The sequence below is a fragment of the Oncorhynchus mykiss genome, chromosome 18, assembly GCF_013265735.2.
Source record: "Oncorhynchus mykiss isolate Arlee chromosome 18, USDA_OmykA_1.1, whole genome shotgun sequence".
Lineage (NCBI taxonomy): Eukaryota > Metazoa > Chordata > Actinopteri > Salmoniformes > Salmonidae > Oncorhynchus > Oncorhynchus mykiss.
Genome location: NC_048582.1, coordinates 66848912 through 66856978, shown reverse-complemented (window position 1 = coordinate 66856978; position 8067 = coordinate 66848912).

Below are 8067 nucleotides of genomic sequence, written 5' to 3'. Positions count from 1 at the left end.
AGAGAGAGAGAGTGTGAGAGGGAGAGGGAGAGACAGAGACAGAGACAGAGACAGAGACAGAGGGAGAGACAGACACAGAGACAGAGAGACAGAGAAAGAGAATAAAGCCCCTTGAAATTAAATTAAATTGAAAGAGAGTGTGAGAGAGAGAGAGAGAGAGAGAGAGAGTGTGAGAGAAAGAGAGAGAGATAGAGAGAGATGTGTAATGTTTACTGTTAATTTTTGTTGTTTTTCACTTTATATATTCACTTTGTATGTTTTCTACCTCACTTGCTTTGGCAATGTTAACACATGTTTCCCATGCCAATAAAGCCCTTGAATTGAATTGAATTGAATTGAATTGAGAGAGAGAGAGAGAGCGAGAGACTGTAGAAAGTAGGAGAGAAAAGACTGCTCGAGAAATAGAAACAGAGTATGTACAATGGGAAGATAAAGAGAGAACATGAGAAAGAGAGAACATGAGAAAGAGAGAGAGAGATAAAGAATTAACAAAAAAACAGAGCAAACTAGAATGCTACTTGGCCCTAAACAGGGAGTACACAGTGGCAGAATACCTGTCCACTGTGACTGACCCAAACTTAAGGAAAGCTTTGACTATGTACAGACTTAGTGAGCATAGCCTTGCTATTGAGAAAGGCCGCCGTAGACAGACCTGGCTCTCAAGAGAAGACAGGCTATGTGCTCACTGCCCACAAAATGAGGTGGAAACTGAGCTGCACTTCCTAACCTCCTGTCCAATGTATGACCATATTAGAGATACATATTTCCCTCAGATTACACAGATCCACAAAGAATTCAAAAACAAACCCAAGTTTGATAAACTCCCATATCTACTGGGTGAAATTCCACAGTGTGCCATCACAGCAGCAAGATTTGTGACCTGTTGCCACAAGAAAAGGGCAACCAGTGAAGAACAAACACCATTGTAAATACAACCCATATTTATGCTTATTTATTTTCCCTTGTGTTCTTTAACCATTTGTACATTGTTACAACACTGTATGTATATATATATATATATATATATATATATATATATACAGTGCCTTGCGAAAGTATTCGGCCCCCTTGAACTTTGCGACCTTTTGCCACATTTCAGGCTTCAAACATAAAGATATAAAACTGTATTTTTTTATGAAGAATCAACAGCAAGTGGGACACAATCATGAAGTGGAACGACATTTATTGGATATTTCAAACTTCTTTAACAAATCAAAAACTGAAAAATTGGGCGTGCAAAATTGTTCAGCCCCCTTAAGTTAATACTTTCTAGCGTCACCTTTTGCTGCGATTACAGCTGTAAGTCGATTGGGGTATGTGTCTATCAGTTTTGCACATCGAGAGACTGACATTTTTTCCCATTCCTCCTTGCAAAACAGCTCGAGCTCAGTGAGGTTGGATGGAGAGCATTTGTGAACAGCAGTTTTCAGTTCTTTCCACAGATTCTCGATTGGATTCAGGTCTGGACTTTGACTTGGCCATTCTAACACCTGGATATGTTTATTTTTGAACCATTCCATTGTAGATTTTGCTTTATGTTTTGGATCATTGTCTTGTTGGAAGACAAATCTCCGTCCCAGTCTCAGGTCTTTTGCAGACTCCATCAGGTTTTCTTCCAGAATGGTCCTGTATTTGGCTCCATCCATCTTCTCATCAACTTTAACCATCTTCCCTGTCCCTGCTGAAGAAAAGCAGGCCCAAACCATGATGCTGCCACCACCATGTTTGACAGTGGGGATGGTGTGTTCAGTGTGATGAGCTGTGTTGCTTTTATGCCAAACATAACGTTTTGCATTGTTGCCAAAAATTTCCATTTTGGTTTCATCTGACCAGAGCACCTTCTTCCACATGTTTGGTGTGTCTCCCAGGTGGCTTGTGGCAAACTTTAAACAACACTTTTTATGGATATCTTTAAGAAATGGCTTTCTTCTTGCCACTCTTCCATAAAGGCCAGATTTGTGCAATATACGACTGATTGTTGTCCTATGGACAGAGTCTCCCACCTCAGCTGTAAATCTCTGCAGTTCATCCAGAGTGATCATGGGCCTCTTGGCTGCATCTCTGATCAGTCTTCTCCTTGTATGAGCTGAAAGTTTAGAGGGACGGCCAGGTCTTGGTAGATTTGCAGTGGTCTGGTACTCCTTCCATTTCAATATTATCGCTTGCACAGTGCTCCTTGGGATGTTTAAAGCTTGGGAAATCTTTTTGTATCCAAATCCGGCTTTAAACTTCTTCACAACAGTATCTCGGACCTGCCTGGTGTGTTCCTTGTTCTTCATGATGCTCTCTGCGCTTTTAACGGACCTCTGAGACTATCACAGTGCAGGTGCATTTATACGGAGACTTGATTACACACAGGTGGATTGTATTTATCATCATTAGTCATTTAGGTCAACATTGGATCATTCAGAGATCCTCACTGAACTTCTGGAGAGAGTTTGCTGCACTGAAAGTAAAGGGGCTGAATAATTTTGCACGCCCAATTTTTCAGTTTTTGATTTGTTAAAAAAGTTTGAAATATCCAATGAATGTCGTTCCACTTCATGATTGTGTCCCACTTGTTGTTGATTCTTCACAAAAAAATACAGTTTTATATCTTTATGTTTGAAGCCTGAAATGTGGCAAAAGGTCGCAAAGTTCAAGGGGGCCGAATAATTTCGCAAGGCACTGTATATATATATATAATATGACATTTGTAATGTCTTTATTGTTTTGAAATTTCTGTATGTGTAATATTTACTGTTCATTTTTATTGTTTATTTCACTTTTGTATATTATCTACCTCACTTGCTTTGGCAATGTTAACACGTTTCCCATGCCAATAAAGCCCCTTGAATTGAGAGAGAGAGAGAGAGAGAGAACATGAGAGAGAACGAGAGAGAACATGAGAAAGAGAGAGAGAACGAGAGAGAGAGAAAGAGAGATAGAAAGAGAGAGAAAGAGAGAGAGAGAGAAAGAGAGAGAAAACGAGAGAGAGAGAACGAGAGAGAGAGAGAAAACGAGAGAGAGAGAACGAGAGAGAGAGAGAAAACAAGAGAGAGAGAATGAGAGAGAGAGAGAGAGAGAGAGAGAGAGAACGAGAGAGAGAGAGAGAGAGAGAGAGAGAGAGAGAGAAAGAGAGAGAAAGAGAGAGAAAGAGAACGAGAGAGAGAGAGAGAGAGAGAGAGAGAGAGAGAGAGAGAGAGAAAGAGAACGAGAGAGAAAGAGAAAGAGAGAGAGAGAGAGAGAGTGAAAGAGAACGAGAGAGAAAGAGAAAGAGAGAGAGAGAGAGAGAGAGAACATGAGTTGACAGCAGATACACTTTTGACACTCATCTCCAAAATGGAAACTGTTGCAAAAGGGGTGTATCCAATGAAAGTGTGTTTACTGTCCTCACACTGAGTTTAATGGGGTTCCATGACAAGGCAGGCCTGTGCCTGAGCTAGCCCATAAACGAGGCCTGTGAATGGGCCACTGTGCCGGCTCGGGGTCTTTGACTGCGGAGGAAAGAAGTCTCAAATTCACAAAGCCTCCCAGAGAATAAGTGCTGATCTAGGATCAAGTCCCTCTTGTCCATGTTGTCTTATTCATTGTGATGGAAAATTATAAACTGATCCTATATCAGTTTTCCACCTCTGAGACGTTTTATAAAAAGCAGGAGCTGGACACTTCCCCTAAACCCTAGATAGATACAAATCAGTCATCAAGGCAAAGGGTAGCTATTTATAACATACATTTTGATTTATTTAACACTTGTTAGGTTACTACATGATTCCATATGTGTTGTTTCATAGTTTTGATGTCTTCACTATTATTCTACAATGTAGAACATAGTCAAAATAAAGAAAAACCCTTCAGGTGTTGTAAAACTTGTGACCGGTAGTGCATGTTGATTCTGTGACGGACTAGTACGGGTTTATCACATCTTTCCAACAGCTGCAGGGATGCTATTCCCCTTCTACTATAAGGGCCTATACTGTTGGAGGTCTCTGTTGGAGGAAGGCCTGAAAAATTGCCAAAGACTCCAGACACACAAGCCATAGACTGTTCACCTTGCTACCGTCCGACAAACGATATCGGATGCATCGGCTCTAGAACCAACAGGCTCCGAGACAGCTTCCACCGCCAAGCCAGAAGACTGCTAAAGAGCCAGACTGCTAAATATTAAATCAATGCTACCCGTATTCTCTGCACTATGTCTATCTTGCACTCACCGTACACACACTCACTAGACTATGTACAGGGCATTTGGAAAGTATTCAGACCCCTTGACTTTATCCACATTTTGTTACGTTACAGCCTTATTCTAAAATGGATTAAATATTGTTTTTCCCCTCATCAACCTACACACAATACCCCATAATGACATCACAATACCCCATAATGACATCACAATACCCCATAATGACATCACAATACCCCATAATGACATCACAATACCCCATAATGACATCACAATACCCCATAATGACATCACAATACCCCATAATGACATCACAATACCCCAAAATGACATCACAATACCCCATAATGACATCACAATACCCCATAATGACATCACAATACCCCATAATGACATCACAATACCCCAAAATGACATCACAATACCCCATAATGACATCACAATACCCCATAATGACATCACAATACCCCATAATGACAAAGCAAAAATTGGTTTTTAGAAGTGTTTGCAAATGTATAAAAAGTATTTAGAACCTTTACTCAGTACTTTGTTGAAGCACCTTTGGCAGCGATTACAGCCTCAAGTCTTCTTGGATATTAGGCTACAAGCTTGTATTTGGGGAGTTTCTCCAATTCTTCTCTGCAGATCCTCTCAAGCTCTGTCAGGTTGGATTTGGAGCGTTGCTGCACAGCTATTTTCAGGTCTCTCTAGAGATGTTCGATCGGGTTCAAGTCCAGGCTCTGACTGGGCCACTCAAGGACATTCAACGACTTGTCCCGAAGCCACTCCTGTGTTTTCTTGGCTGTGTGCTTAGGGTCGTTGTCCTGTCTGAAGGTGAACCTTCGCCCCAGGCTGAGGTCCTGAGCGCTCTGGGGCAGGTTTTCATCAAGGATCTGTCTGTACATTGCTCTGTTCATCTTTCTCTCGATCCTGACTAGTCTCCCAGTCCCTGCCACTGAAAAACATCCCCACAGCATGATGCTGCTGCCACCACCATGCTTCACCGTAGGGATGCTGCCACCACCATGCTTCACCGTAGGGATGCTGCCACCTCCATGCTTCACCATAGGGATGCTGCCACCTCCATGCTTCACCGTAGGGATGCTGCCACCTCCATGCTTCACCATAGGGATGGTGCCACCTCCATGCTTCACCATAGGGATGGTGCCACCTCCATGCTTCACCATAGGGATGGTGCCAGGTTTCTTCCAGAAATGGCGCTTGGCATTCAGGTCAAAGCGTTCAATCTTGGTTTCATCAGACCAGAAAATCTTGTTTCTCATGATCTGAGAGTCTTTAGGTGCCTTTTGGCAAACTCCAAGTGGGCTGTCATTTGCCTTTTACTGAGGAGTGGCTTCCGTCTGGCCACTCTACCATAATGTCCTGATTGGTGGAGTGCTGCAGAGATAGTTGTCATTCTGGAAGGTTCTCCCATCTCCACAGAGGAACTCTGGGTTCTTGGTCACCTCCCTGACCAAGGCCCATCAACCCCAATTGCTCAGTTTGCCCGGGCGGCCAGCTCTAGGAAGAGTCTTGGTGGTTCCAAACTTCTTCCATTTAAGAATGATGGAGACCATTGTGTTCTTGGGGACCTTCAATGCTGCAGAAATGTTTTGTACACTTTCCTAGACCTGTGCCTCAACAAAATCCTGTCTCGGAGCTCTACGGACTATTCCTTCGACCTCATGGCTTGGTTTTTTCTCTGACATGCACTGTCAACTGTGGGACCTTATATAGACAGGTTGTGTGCCTTTCCAAATCATGTTCAATCAATTGAATTTACCACAGGTGGACACTAATCAAGTTGTAGAAACATCTCAAGGAGGATCAATGGAAACAGGATGCACCTGAGCTCAATTTCGAGTCTCATAGCAAAGGGGTCGAAGAAAACGTATGTAAATAAATTCAGCTTTTGTAGTGTGAGACGTGAAACGACACTTTTTGAGAACAGTGATCAGCAATAGCCAATGAGAGCTCGCCAGAGAAGAAGCCAGTGAGTTGATGACTTTGTTTGGCATCACCCAGAATGTGTAGACTCTGGAGCAGGAGATGATGCCGTTGTTTGGCATCACCCAGAATGTGTAGACTCTGGAGCAGGAGATGATGCCGTTGTTTGGCATCACCCAGAATGTGTAGACTCTGGAGCAGGAGATGATGCCGTTGTTTGGCATCACCCAGAATGTGTAGACTCTGGAGCAGGAGATGATGCCGTTGTTTGGCATCACTCAGAATGTGTAGAGCCATGACAACTAATGCTATTCCTTTGTACTTGCCTTTAACCAAAGCGTCAAATCATTGCAGCTTTGAAGTTTACAAGCAAAATGTTATTCAATTCAAAACGTTGGCTAGATACAGCATTTCACCTCTGTATGGCAAGCGGGAATGTCTGACTGAAAACATGTATGAGGCTGCTTGAGCCACAGCTTATTGTAGCTACTTTAAATGCAATTATATCATCGTTTTTTCGTCAGACAGCACGGTATGGAGAGTCCTCGAGACCAAGTGAAGAACCTTGTAGTGTGTGACCTCCATCTATGCTACATTGTTTGGGGCGGCAGGTAGCCTAGTGGTTAGAGCGCTGGACTATCCACCGAAAGGTTGCAAGCTGAGCTTGACGAGCTTGACGAGGTACAACTCTGTCATTCTGCCCCCCTGAACCAGGCAGTTAACCCACAGTTCCTAGGCCATCTTTGAAAATAAGAATTTAACTGACTTGGTAAATCATTTATGAGTGTGCGCACCACTACATCGGCAAGAAAGCTGAAGATGAGATTACTAGATAGAGAGAAAGTTGTTTAATGTGAGAAGCTCAGCTAAAGATGTGTGGTGTACACCTGCCTTTACACACACACTTTTACACGTCAAATGCTGCTGCTGCTCTTATTTTACTCTTATTATTATCTATCCTGATGTCTAGTCACTTTACCCTGCCTTCATGTACATATCTACCTCTAATACCTTATTATTGTCTATCCTGATGTCTAGTCACTTTACCCTGCCTTCATGTACATATCTACCTCTAATACCTTATTATTGTCTATCCTGATGTCTAGTCACTTTACCCTGCCTTCATGTACATATCTACCTCTAATACCTTATTATTGTCTATCCTGATGTCTAGTCACTTTACCCTGCATTCATGTACATATCTACCTCAAATACCTTATTATTGTCTATCCTGATGTCTAGTCACTTTACCCTGCCTTCATGTACATATCTACCTCAAATACCTTATTATTGTCTATCCTGATGTCTAGTCACTTTACCCTGCCTTCATGTACATATCTACCTCTAATACCTTATTATTGTCTATCCTGATGTCTAGTCACTTTACCCTGCCTTCATGTACATATCTACCTCTAATACCTTATTATTGTCTATCCTGATGTCTAGTCACTTTACCCTGCCTTCATGTACATATCTACCTCAAATACCTTATTATTATTATCTATCCTGATGTCTAGTCACTTTACCCTGCCTTCATGTACATATCTACCTCTAATACCTTATTATTATCTATCCTGATGTCTAGTCACTTTACCCTGCCTTCATGTACATATCTACCTCAAATACCTTATTATTGTCTATCCTGATGTCTAGTCACTTTACCCTGCCTTCATGTACATATCTACCTCAAATACCTTATTATTATCTATCCTGATGTCTAGTCACTTTACCCTGCCTTCATGTACATATCTACCTCTAATACCTTATTATTATCTATCCTGATGTCTAGTCACTTTACCCTGCCTTCATGTACATATCTACCTCAAATACCTTATTATTGTCTATCCTGATGTCTAGTCACTTTACCCTGCCTTCATGTACATATCTACCTCAAATACCTTATTATTGTCTATCCTGATGTCTAGTCACTTTACCCTGCCTTCATGTACATATCTACC